The sequence below is a fragment of the Cetorhinus maximus genome, chromosome 9, assembly GCF_964194155.1.
Source record: "Cetorhinus maximus chromosome 9, sCetMax3.hap1.1, whole genome shotgun sequence".
Lineage (NCBI taxonomy): Eukaryota > Metazoa > Chordata > Chondrichthyes > Lamniformes > Cetorhinidae > Cetorhinus > Cetorhinus maximus.
The window spans coordinates 27,413,439-27,426,005 of NC_135887.1; the positions used below are offsets into that span (position 1 = coordinate 27,413,439).

At 43.5% G+C, this 12,567-nt stretch overlaps 1 protein-coding gene across 1 annotated transcript in view; it reads left to right on the forward strand.

Annotated features, from left to right (window-relative positions):
* pigl (phosphatidylinositol glycan anchor biosynthesis, class L) overlaps nt 1–12,567 on the forward strand; it is a 75,174-nt gene that overhangs the window by 16,953 nt on the left and 45,654 nt on the right. The gene's annotated exons all lie outside the window — the stretch shown is intronic.

A 12,567-nucleotide genomic window follows, 5' to 3' on the forward strand; every position in this document is an offset into this window, starting at 1 on the left:
TGGTCTGTGTAATGGTAGTGGATTATCATTGGTATTTACTTACAAAGACAGGTATGTACCTGGATAAATGTGTCATTGCTATTTTTCAGTTGTCCACTAAGAGGTGCACAAGAGGAGCTACAGTAACTGATTTAGCACCATCAAAATTTAAGATTTCGCAGGAAGCCATCTGAGTTATCAAGTCTGTGCCAGCACTTTGGTATATCAATCCCAAACTAATCCCACTGACCCTCTCTCCCTCCATCACCCTGTATCAATCCCAAACTAACCCCACTGTCCTGTATTCTCCCCATAGCCCTGTAACAATCCCAAACTAATTCCATGCCTCGCTCTCTCCCCATCGCCCTGTATCAATCCCAAACTAATCCCACTGCCCTGCTCTCTCCCTATAGTCCTGTATCAATCCCAAACTAATCCCACTGCCCCACCCTCTCCCCATAGCCCTATGTCAATCCCAAACTATTTCCACCACCCTGCTATCACCCCATTGCCCTATGCCTTTTTTTCAAATATGTATCTTCTGTGTCACAGCACAGCAACCACAAAGCTGATGCGCTGAAACGTGCAATACCTTGGGTCTCTTTGTTTTTTAGTACATTATTCAAGTGATGATTCTGTGTAATGGATGGCTATATATATGTGGAAAGCACCACAGACAAGACCAATCCTATCTGTGCATGTGAACTTTCCAACAGGGTCACTGAATAATGAACAGGAACAGGTTTCTGGCAGGTATCCCACCCAGGCCCCAACCTCACCCCTCCCCCCATCCACCCCAACAGACCAGGAAATATACTGAGCCTAACTGATATCCACCCCACCACCGCAACTGCTGCCCCATCTAAACATGAAACTGGGACCTTGAAGTAAGAAATTGCAGAATAAAGAACATAGTCACAAAGCCTGACCTGCAGTGAGCAGGGCAGGCAAGGCTCTGAGGGAACAGCTGACCTTGCATGTAGTGCAATCCACAGTAAAGAACCAAATTAAATTGCTTGACTGTGATTCATTTCCCTTCTTGGCCCCAGTCTTTACCCTCCCCCCAGCACAAACACTGTGACCTGGAGACTTGTGTAGTCTGTGATTAATGCACTGATCCATTGCCCAGCCTGACTGAGTGACTACACAGTGGTGCCTATAACAATGTGCCGAAGTCCTTTGTGAAAGCGCACACTCTGACCTTGAGCTAACCGCCAACCTCCCAGCTGTGCCATATTGATCAGGGTGGAAAGGGGGAAGGGAAGAGACAGAGGTTATGAACTTTGCAAATTGTAAACATCCTTTACTGCTGAAGTATATCCACAACTGCCTTAATGCTGCACCCTGATCTGGCAAGAGGGCTGGTGCTGGGCTGGCTGATGTGGAGCTCTGATATGCAGTGGCAAACAGGGTTAGTACCAGGACCTCAAATTTGTTTAGACTAAAACTAGCTGAGTGCCAATGTGCCTCACCTCACATTGCTAATGCAAGCATGCACATTCATTAAGACTAATAGTAAGGTTCATCAAATATTTAAAACAACAGCAAAGATGTTGTTATAACTGAACAAGGGAGGTTGTTTGCATTGTGATTGTTCTAATGTTGCTGATTTCAGGCTCCTGTCTGCTCATGTATCACATTATCAATTGAGTGGACTGTGGGGGAGGGCAGCACATCGGATCAGTTTGTGAAAGCTGTTTAAACTTTTCCCATTAGGATTTCACGCTTGGTTGTGAGAATAAAGTATGCCTCTGGGATTCTCGCTCACGTAGGGATAGAGGATCAGCCATGATCATATTGAATGGCGGAGCAGGCTGGAAGGGCCGAATGGCCTATTCCTGCTCCTAGTTTCTATTCTGTTTATACCACGATCTAGAGCAGGGTGTCACTTGAGGATTACTTTCAGGGGGACAGCGGAAACACATTAGGGATGCCCTGAAGAGTCAAACATCCCCGGCGACGCATGGGAGTCCCTGGATTGTGACTGACCAAAATGGAGAAGGTTCATTCAGGAAGGCAATAAATGCATCAAGGGTCTTTATTGGCAACATGCAGAGGCAAAGTTGAGGCATTGGAGAGAGTGCATAAACCTCCAAATGACTCATTTACCTGATCCTCCAAATACCACCTGCCCCGCATGTGGCAGAGTCTACAGATCGTGCATTGGACTAATCAGCTATCGAACCAGAGTGGAAGCAAATCATCCTCAATCTGGAGAGACTGCCTAAGAAGAAAAAGAGACTTTCCACAGGCTTGCCCCACACACAACTCACTTCATACACTTAAAACCTTTTATTTAATTTCAATCACTTCCAATGCACTTTGTTACATCTTAAAAGTACAGTAGTAGTTGAACACAGTAATGTGATATTAATTAGTCATAGAACCATACAACACAGGAGGAGACCTTTGCTGGCTCTTTGAAAGGATCATGCAATTCATTCCATTCCCATGCTCTTTCCACATGGCCCCTGCAGTTTTCTGCACTTCAAAATTTTGCTCATACTTGTTTTTTGAAGGGCAAGTGAGAACTATTTCCACTTTTCACCTCATATCAGAAGGTGCTGACACTTGCTGCAATATGCTTCCACAGGTGTTTGAAGTCATCTAATTCTTCACATGGAGAACATTCTTTATATATGTGTCTATATATTGAGTGTAGACAATGCAATTGACCATGGGGAGAAGCATCACAGAAAAATCTGATTCTATTCTCATCCAACATCCACTTGTGCACTTTCCGGTAGCAATGACGAGACAGGGATCAGGATGCCAGCCCACAGTCACTCCCTAACTCTAAGGTGTTTGGGCCAATTGTCACACCCAGCTAAGACCAGCTAACATTGCCCAGACAAGGAATGGAACCTGGGACCCACCTGATCCATATGGTTCAGTACTAATGGAACCTGAGCAGGTTTGAGAGGAGCTTCACATGATCCCTTGCGTTGGGTTCAAATCACTTTTGAACCTGTAACAACTACTTTTCTTTTAATGTCAAAAATCCAGCAGGTTTAGTGGAGTGAAGTACAGGGTTTTTATTTAATATCTAAAGAGAAATTTCAAAAGAGCAAGTGGAAGCATAGGTATGACATTGCAAGTATTAAATAGTACTTTTTTACATATGTAACCAGTAGCTATGTATTAATCAGAGTGTGTGGTTACTGCTTTATTCTTGAATAACTAATGACTACATGTTAATTACAGTGTGCAGTGCTGGTTAACTGTACCTGAGTAACCAAAAGCTATGTGTTAAAAACAAAAAGCTAAAAGCTACTGAGGATGCTGGAAATCCAAAACAAAAACAGAATTACCTGGAAAAACTCAGCAGGTCTGGCAGCATCGGTGGAGAAGAAATCAGTCAACGTTTCGAGTCTTCATGACCCTTCGTTCTGCTGAAGGGTCATGAAGACTCGAAACGTTGACTGATTTCTTCTCCACCGATGCTGCCAGACCTGCTGAGTTTTTCCAGGTAATTCTGTTTTTGTTTTAGCTATGTGTTAATCTGGGTGTGCTGTGTACACAGAAAATTGACGTTTTGTGAAATTCGTAGGTCAGCAGTCCAGTCAAATAACCACAAATACACTGCTGTATTCTTGCATAAATTGGATCATATTCTGGGTGGAGTAAGCTGGTAGCATTTTATTTTATAAATATTAATTCCAGGAAACATTGCAAACTCATAAAACTTTTAAAGGGGAGTGTGGTTCTAGAGTTTCTCCCAAAGCCTGTTACTTCCCCAAAGTTAGATATTTTTTCAAACTACTGGAGAAATGATTTCATGATCTGAGTTTTGAACTGTTGTGACAGGGACTAAAGGATTCTAGCATATCAGCGGACACTGGTGTTCAGACACAATATGGGGAGACAGCTGAATGGGTTAAATAATGTCTGCTCATGGCCTGACATTTCTCAGGGGTAGGGGAAGATTTCACTTCACTTTCGCAGAACAGCTTTTTAATTATTTGTTTCCCTTGTGAAATTAAATAAATGAGTTCATGACAGATCAGATTATTCCTGATCAGTTAGAAGTGACGGGCTCAGCAGGCCTAATGATTTATTCCCTTTCTGTGTGTAAATTCTTAAAGGGCTTACAGACATATTCAAGATGTGCGAGAGGAACTTGCACACAGTTCTGAAGCCAGATTTAGGATAGAAATGGCTCTCTTTATAATCCTCATGCAGCCTGAAGTTCCTGATAATCTGATTTATTGGTTTCATTTCTGACTGCCAAATCCTTACTGCAGGTCACCTGAGGGCATTAAACCTACAGGAAAATCTGATATTTAGTGTTCACAGTAATACGACTCCTTTAAACAGCTTTTGGTCCTTAATGGATTTCATGTAGTTGCATCATTTTTGGTTGTTTGAAGTTTGATGATCCTTAAACTGTTGCCTGTAGCTATTTATCTTTGAAATCACATGACCTGTATCTGTCCAAAGTGGCTTAGACCTGCCTCATTGTTTCTTTGATCCCGGTTGCTTGCACTATCTGCCTTCTCAGCCACTGTCAGTTACCAAATACAGCAGCATGATAATCATTAATACTAGTGACACCTCCAGCCCTTTCACCTAGATTATTCGCTTTTTCCCCGAATAATTTCCAAGCATCCCTGAATATGTGTGATATTGGCCACTGTCCATGGACATTTGAGATACAAGTCACTGACCCTGATCATGTATAATACCGGCCACCGTCCCTGAGCTTGTGTAATACCCGTCACCGTCCCCAAGCCTGTGTAATTCCCGTCACCGTCCCCGAGCCTGTGTAATACCAGTCACCGTCCCTGAGCTTGTGTAATACCCGTCACCGTCCCCGAGCCTGTGTAATTCCCGTTACCGTCCCCGAGCCTGTGTAATTCTCGTTACCGTCCCCGAGCCTGTGTAATACCGGTTGCCGTCCCTGATCATGTGTAATACCGGTTGCCATCCCTGATCATGTATAATACCGGTCACCACCCTTGAGCCTGTGTAATACCCGTCACTATCTCTGACCATCCCCGAGCCTGTGTAATACCAGTCACCGTCCCTGAGCTTGTGTAATACCCGTCACCGTCCCTGAGCTTGTGTAATACCCGTCACCGTCACCGAGCCTGTGTAATACCCGTCACCATCCCTGAGCCTGTGTAATACCGGTCACCGTCCCTGATCATGTGTAATACCGGTCACCGTCCCTGTGCCTGTGTAATACCGGTCACCATCCCTGAGCCTGTGTAATACCGGTCACCGTCCCTGATCATGTGTAATATCGGTCACCGTCCCTCTGCCTGTGTTATACCAGTCCCTGTGCCTGTGTAATACCGGTCACCGTCCCTGATCATGTGTAATATCGGTCACTGTCCCTGTGCCTGTGTAATACCGGTCACCATTCCTGATCATGTATGACACTGGCCACTGTCCTGAGATTGTGTGATGTGCCACGGTCCCTGAGCATCAAAAGAATGCATCCGTGAGTGAAGGGTTACTAATTATAAAAAAGAGATTTTCTCAGTAGAGTAATGATATTTAAGGATAAGATGTCTTCAGGATTATGAGTTCTAATGGAGTAAGTAATGATGGATTGTTTCCACTGATCACTGAAAAGACACAAATTTGTTCCCTAGTCACTTATTCCTGTCGTCTCCCTGGCAACATCTGAGGGTGAAGCAGACCATTTGCAACCTTGGTGTTGTATTTGATCCTGAGATGAGCTGACATATCTACACCATCACCAAGACTGCATAGTTTCAGCTCCATCACATCACTTCACGTCAGCTCTGCCACTGTACTTTGCAACTGAAACCCTCATCCATGCCTTTGTTATTTCCAGACTTGACTATTCCAGTGCACTCCTGGCAGGTTCCCATCTTTCACCCTACATAAACTTCAGCTCATCCTGAACTCTGCTGCCAGTATCCTATCTCCTACCTCGCCCCCCTGTGTTTCCTGATCTATATTGGCTCCTGATCTAGTAATGCCGCAATTTTTCCTTGATTTCAAATCCCTCCATTACTGCGCCCCTCCCTATTTCTATAATCTACCCCAGTCCCACAATCTTCCTACTTAGCTGCACTCCTCCAATTCTGGCTTCTTGTGCATCCCTTATTTTAATTGCTTCACTCTTAGCAGCTTTAGCTGGCAAAGCTCTAAGATCTGGAATTCCCTCCTTAAAGGAGTAGAAAGAAAGAGAGGTTTAAGATACTCCTTAAAACCTCCTTTGTTCAAGCTTTTAGTTATCTGTTCTAATATCTGCTCATGGCACAAAGTGTCAAATTGTGTACAATGATTGCTCCTGTAATGGTTTACTACATTAAAGGCATTATTGTTATGATATGGCAGGTGGTAATTGCTGGGCTGACCAAATCCCAAAGGGGAACTTAGCCAAGCTATTGCAACGATTTTCAATTTGTATTTTTATTACAAGAAGGTATGTGTACTGAAGTTAGAAGTAAAGATTCCACTACTGCTTTTGGAGATTTTAATATATTAAATTAAAACATTTATTAACGAAAGAAAAGAAAACTTAAACACACAAGATTACAGTTACACAGTTAAATTTAGACTTGTAACATTTCCCAAAAGATTTCTACTTAGCTAGACTCACAAATAAACATAATTTTCCAGGCAACAGTCGCTATAGATTCTTAATCTATAAAACATTCAGTAATATTACCACAAGGTACCCACTGTTGCTGTAAGGGAGGTATTTCACAAGCTTCTTTCTCCCTCTTGTTCGACAATGGAAATCAAAGGCTTGTTACAAAAGCTTTCTGGAACAACCAGCCGCTTCTCTGGGGTGGTTGGAAGTTGTTTCCTTCACAAGACTGTGCTCAAGATCACGTGGCCACACACACACCTTAGGCAATTTTCAATCTTTCCTTAAAACATTTCTTCCACTTTCACCTTTACCTATTGCTCCTAACTGTCTTTTGAAAGTTACCTTTCCCAGAATCTAAAAATCTTTCATGTTGTCTTTATAGCCACCACTTTAGCGAAAAATAAACTTAATAACTTTGCTTTATTCATTTATGATCCTTGCCGATTGTATAAGTTCCTTTCCTCTCTTTGAAATTCAACAGCTAAAAATTCAACTCCTCATTTATCTCCTAATGCAAATTCCTATTCATGTTTTATTTACTTGTATCCCATCTTAGCCTGTTCATCTCCACTTCAAAATGCCTGCTTTACACCTATCCCTTTGATGATTTAAACCTTGCAGTCTGACTGTCTTCAGTCTCATTAAATTAGTCACACACACATGACATACACATTGCCCCCACAAGTCTGCTTCACAGTATCCTACAGTAATATTGAAAAAATTGTATTTTCTTTACATTATATAAATACAAGTTGTTATTGGTTAGACAAAAGTCTTTGCAAGACGTGATCAAATGAAGTGTTTCTGCAGAAAATCGTTCTTGAAACAAGAGTCCATAAATGCTGGTGGTTTGAAAATGATGTATAGTAAAAGGTAAATGGAGAGTGAAAAGGAGTACATTTAGACCAGGCTTGTTCAACCGTTTAGAACAAAAACCAAAATACCTGGAAAAACTCAGCATGTCTGACAGCATCTGCGGAGAGGGATACAGTTGACGTTTCGAGTCCGTATGACCCTTCATCAGAAGGGTCTGATGAAGGGTCATACGGACTCAAAACGTCAACTGTATCCCTCTCCGCAGATGCTGTCAGACCTGCTGAGTTTTTCCAGGTATTTTGGTTTTTGTTCTAGATTTCCAGCATCCGCAGTATTTTGCTTTTATCTTTGTTCAACCGTTTAACTAAGGGGGCCAAATATCCATTTTCTTCTCGTTGAAGGGGCCAATGTGCAAGTTTCAGAAAGATAAGATTTGGCACAACATTAAACGTGAATTTCAAAATAAAGCTGTGACATGAACAGAAGAAACAATTTGCTGTGCAAAAATAAAGCAATGTCAAAGCAATAAATTGATATTGAGGAGTGATTAATAAAGATCACCATTAGAGTGGGAGAGGGACAGAGTCTGTTTGCCTGGCTCACTTCAAGTCTCTTGATGCTCACCCACCATGTGAACGGGTGTGATTGTGTGTGGGGTGAGGGTGCATGGGAATCCTGTGACTGCGAGTGAGCCAGGCACACACACACTTCCCCAAACACACGTATACTTCCCCAAACACACACACACACACACACTCTCCTCCAAACACACACATGCACACTCTCCTCCAAACACACACATGCACACTCTCCTCCAAACACACACATGCACACTCTCCTCCAAACACACACATGCACACACTCCCCCAAACACACACATGCACACACTCCCCCAAATACACACACACACATATATAATCTCCCTCAAACACACACACATACACTCTCCCCCAAACACACACACACACATACTCTCCCCCAGCACACACACAACTCTCTCTCCCCCAAACACACATGTACACACTCCTCCAAACGCACACACTCCTCCAAAGGCACACACTCCTCCAAAGGCACACACTCCTCCAAACGCACACACTCCTCCAAACGCACACAATCCTCCAAACGCACACAATCCTCCAAACACACACACTCCTCCAAACACACACACTCCCCCAAACACACACCCTCCCCCAAACACACGCTGCCCCCCAAACACACACACACACTCCCCCAAACACAAGCCCACATACAATCTTCCCCAAACACACACACACATACACACTCCCCCAAAGACACACACACATAAACACTCCCCTCCAAACACACACACGTGCACACTCACACTCACTCTCTCTCCCTCTCTCTCTCTCCCTCTGTCCCCCAAACACACATGCACACACTCCTCCAAACGCGCACACCCCCCCAAACACACGCACATGGCACACTCCCCCAAACATGCACGCGCGCGCGCTCATCCCCCAAAGGCGCGCGCGCTCTTCCGCCAGAGGCGTGCACGCCCTTCCCCCCCCCCCCGAAGGTGCGCGCGCCCTTCCCCCCGGAGGTGCGCGCGCACTTTTTCCCCCAAGGCACGCGCCCGCGCGCACACACACATGAGAACATAAGAACTAGGAGCAGGAGTAGGCAATTCAGCCCCATGAGCCTGCCCCGCCATTCAATATGATCATGGCTGATCTCATTTCGGTCTCAACTCCAATTTCCCGCCCTCTCCCCATAACCTTTCAACCCGTTACCAATTAAATATCTGTCTATCTCCTCCTTAAATTTATTCAGCGTCCCGGCATTCACTGCACTCTGAGATTCACTACCCTTTGAGAAAAGTAATTCCTCCTCATCCCTGATTTAAATCTACCACCCCTTAGCCTACAACTATGGCCTCTCGTTCTAGAATGCAGCAGAAGGGGAAACATCCACTCCACGTCTACTTTGTCTGTCCCCTTTAGCATCTTATATACCTCAATTAGATCTCCTCTCGTCCTTCTAAACTCCAGCGAGTATAGGCCTAAACTGCTCAATCTCTCCTCATAAGACAAGCCCCGCATCTCTGGAATCAATCTAGTGAACCTCCTCTGAACCGTCTCCAATGCAATTACATCCTTCCTCAAGTAAGGGGACCAAAACTGTACACAGTACTCCAGGTGCGGTCTCACCAATGTCTTGTACAGTTGCAACAACACTTCCCTATTTTTATACTTTATTCCTTTAGCAATAAATGCCAAAATTCCATTTGCCTTCCTTATTACCTGCTGTACCTGCATACTAACTTTCAGCAAATCATGCATGAAGACACCCAGATCCCTCTGCACTGAAGCATTGTGAAGTTTCTCTCCATTTAAATAATAAGTCGCCTTTTTATTCTTCCAGCCAAAATGGATAACCTCACACTTATCCACGTTAAACTCCATCTGCCAAATTTTGGCCCATTCACCTAACCTGTCCATTTCCATTCGTAAATTTCTTATTTCTTCAATGCAACTTACTTTCTCACCTATTTTGGTGTCATCTTCCAATTTAGCTATAGTACCTTCTATCCCTGAATCCAAGTCATTAACATAGATTGTAAATAGTTGGGGCCCAAGGACCGAACCCTGTGGCACCCCACTAGTTACAACTTGCCATCCAGAAAAAGACCCATTGATCCCGACTCTCTGCTTCCTGTTGGTTAGCCTATCCTCCATCCAAGCTAATGTATTACCCATAACTCCGTGTGATCTTATCTTGTGTATTAATCTTTTGTGAGGCACCTTATCAAAGGCCTTCTGGAAGTCCAGATATACTACATCTACAGGATCCCCATTATTCACTTTGCTTGTCACATCTTTTGAACTCTAGCAAATTAGTCAAACACAATTTATTCTTCATAAAACCATGCTGACTCTGATGGATTGTATTTTGACTTTCCAAATGCCCCGTTACTACTTATTTAATAATGGATTCCAACAATTTCCCAATGACAGACGTTAAACTAACTGGTCTATAGTTTCCTACTTTCTGCCTCTCCCCCCATTTTGAATAAGGGCGTTATATTAGCATTTTTCCAATCCACTGGAACCTTTCCAGGATCCAGGGAATTTTGAAATATTATAGCCAATGTATCTACTATCTCCGCTGCTACTTCCTTTAAGACCCTGGGATGTAGGCCATCAGGTCCTGGGGACTTTAATCCCAATAGTTTGCTCAGTACTTCTCTAGTGATGGTGATTGTTCTAAGTTCCTCCTTCTCTATACCCTCTGCACTACCTGTTACTATTGGGGTGGTACTAGTGTCCTCCACCATGAAAACTGAAGCAAAATATTGATTAAGCGTCTCTGCCATTTCTGCATTCCCCACTATTAACTCCTCAGTCTCATCCTCCAAGGGACCAATATTCACTTTAGCTACTCTCTTTCCTTTTATATACTTGTAGAAGCTTTTGCTATCAATTTTTGCATTTTGCGCTAGTTTTCTTTCATAATTTACCTTTGCTCTTTTTATTATTTTTTTAGTAACCCTTTGTTGATCTTTAAAAGTTTCCCAATCTTCCAGCCTGCCACTGATCTTTGCAATTTGGTATGCCTTAGTTTTTACCTTTATGCTATCTTTAACTTCCTTGCTTAGCCATTTTTTTTTTTCCCCCTCTTACCATCTTTCTTCCTCTTTGGAATATATTTTACTTGGGAGGAATTGAATATCTCCTTAAATATCTGCCACTGTTCATCAACTGTCCTACCTTGTAGTCTTCCTGCCCAGTCCACTAGGGCCAAATCTGCCTTCATGCCTATGTTGTTAACTTTGTTTAACTCCAGAACACTAGTGTGGGACTCAAGTTTCTCGCTCTCAAACTGAACTTGAAATTCTAGCATGCTATGATCACTCTTCCCTAGAGGATCCTTTACTATGAAATTATTAATTAATCCCATCTCATTACACAAAATCAAATCCAGAATAGCTTGCTCCCTGGTTGGTTCCACAACATATTGCTCCAACAAACAATCTCTGATACACTCTATGAACTCTCCCTCGAGGCTACCCTTGCCAATTTGATTAGTCCAGTCTATATGCATATTGAAATCACCCATGATTATTGCCATGCCTTTCTTACATGCTCCCAGTATTTCCTGGCTTATACTGTGCCCTACTGCTGAACTACTGTTTGGGGACCTATAGATTACTCCCACCAGGAACTTCTTTCCCTTGCTATTCCTTATTTCTACCCAGACTGACTCTACGTCTTGCTCTCCAGTGCCTATATCATTCCCCACTATAGCACTGATCTCTTCCTTAACTAAAAAAGCTACACCACCTCCTTTTCCTCCCTGCCTATCCTTCCGAAACACTGAGTACCCTTGGATATTCAACTCCCATACCTGTTCTCCCTGTAACCAGGTCTCAGTAATCACCACCAGATCATTCCTATTTATCTCTATTTGCACTGTTAACGCATTAGTTTTATTCCAAATGTTATGCACATTCAGATACAAAGCCTTTAAGTTTGCCCTATTGTTAATTTTCCCTACTCTTGTATGATTCTTTGGTGCAATATGGTGTTCACACACACTGTCCCTTCCTTTCACTTTTTGGTAACAATCAGCCTCGTCACTAACCTGCACCCTTACCCTCTTCTTAAACTTTGAATTTTTATATTTCCATGCAACTGAACCCCCTCCCCCCACCACTATTTAGTTTAAAGCCCTAACTACAACCCGAGTCATGCGATTGGCCAGGACGCTGGTCTCAGCATGATTCAAGTGGAGCTCGTCTGAACGGAATAGCTCCTTCTTTCCCCAGTACTGGTGCCAATGTCCCATGAATTCAAACCCATTTCTCCCACACCGATCTTTGAGCCACGCATTTACCTCTTTAATCTTATTGACCCTGTGCCAATTCGCTCGTGGCTCAGGTAGTAACCCGGAGATTATTACCTTTTTGGTTCTCACCCTCTCCCACAAACACACACTCACCCTCTCACATACACACACACTCACCCTCTCTCATACATACACACACACTCACCCTCTCCCATACACACACACTCACCCTCTCCCATTCACACACACTCACCCTCTGCCACATACACTAACCCTCTCCAACGCACACTAACCCTCTCCCATGCACACTCACCCTCTCCCACGCTCACTCATCCTCTCCCATGCAGACTCACCCTCTCCCATGCGCACACATCTCCTATGCACACTCACTC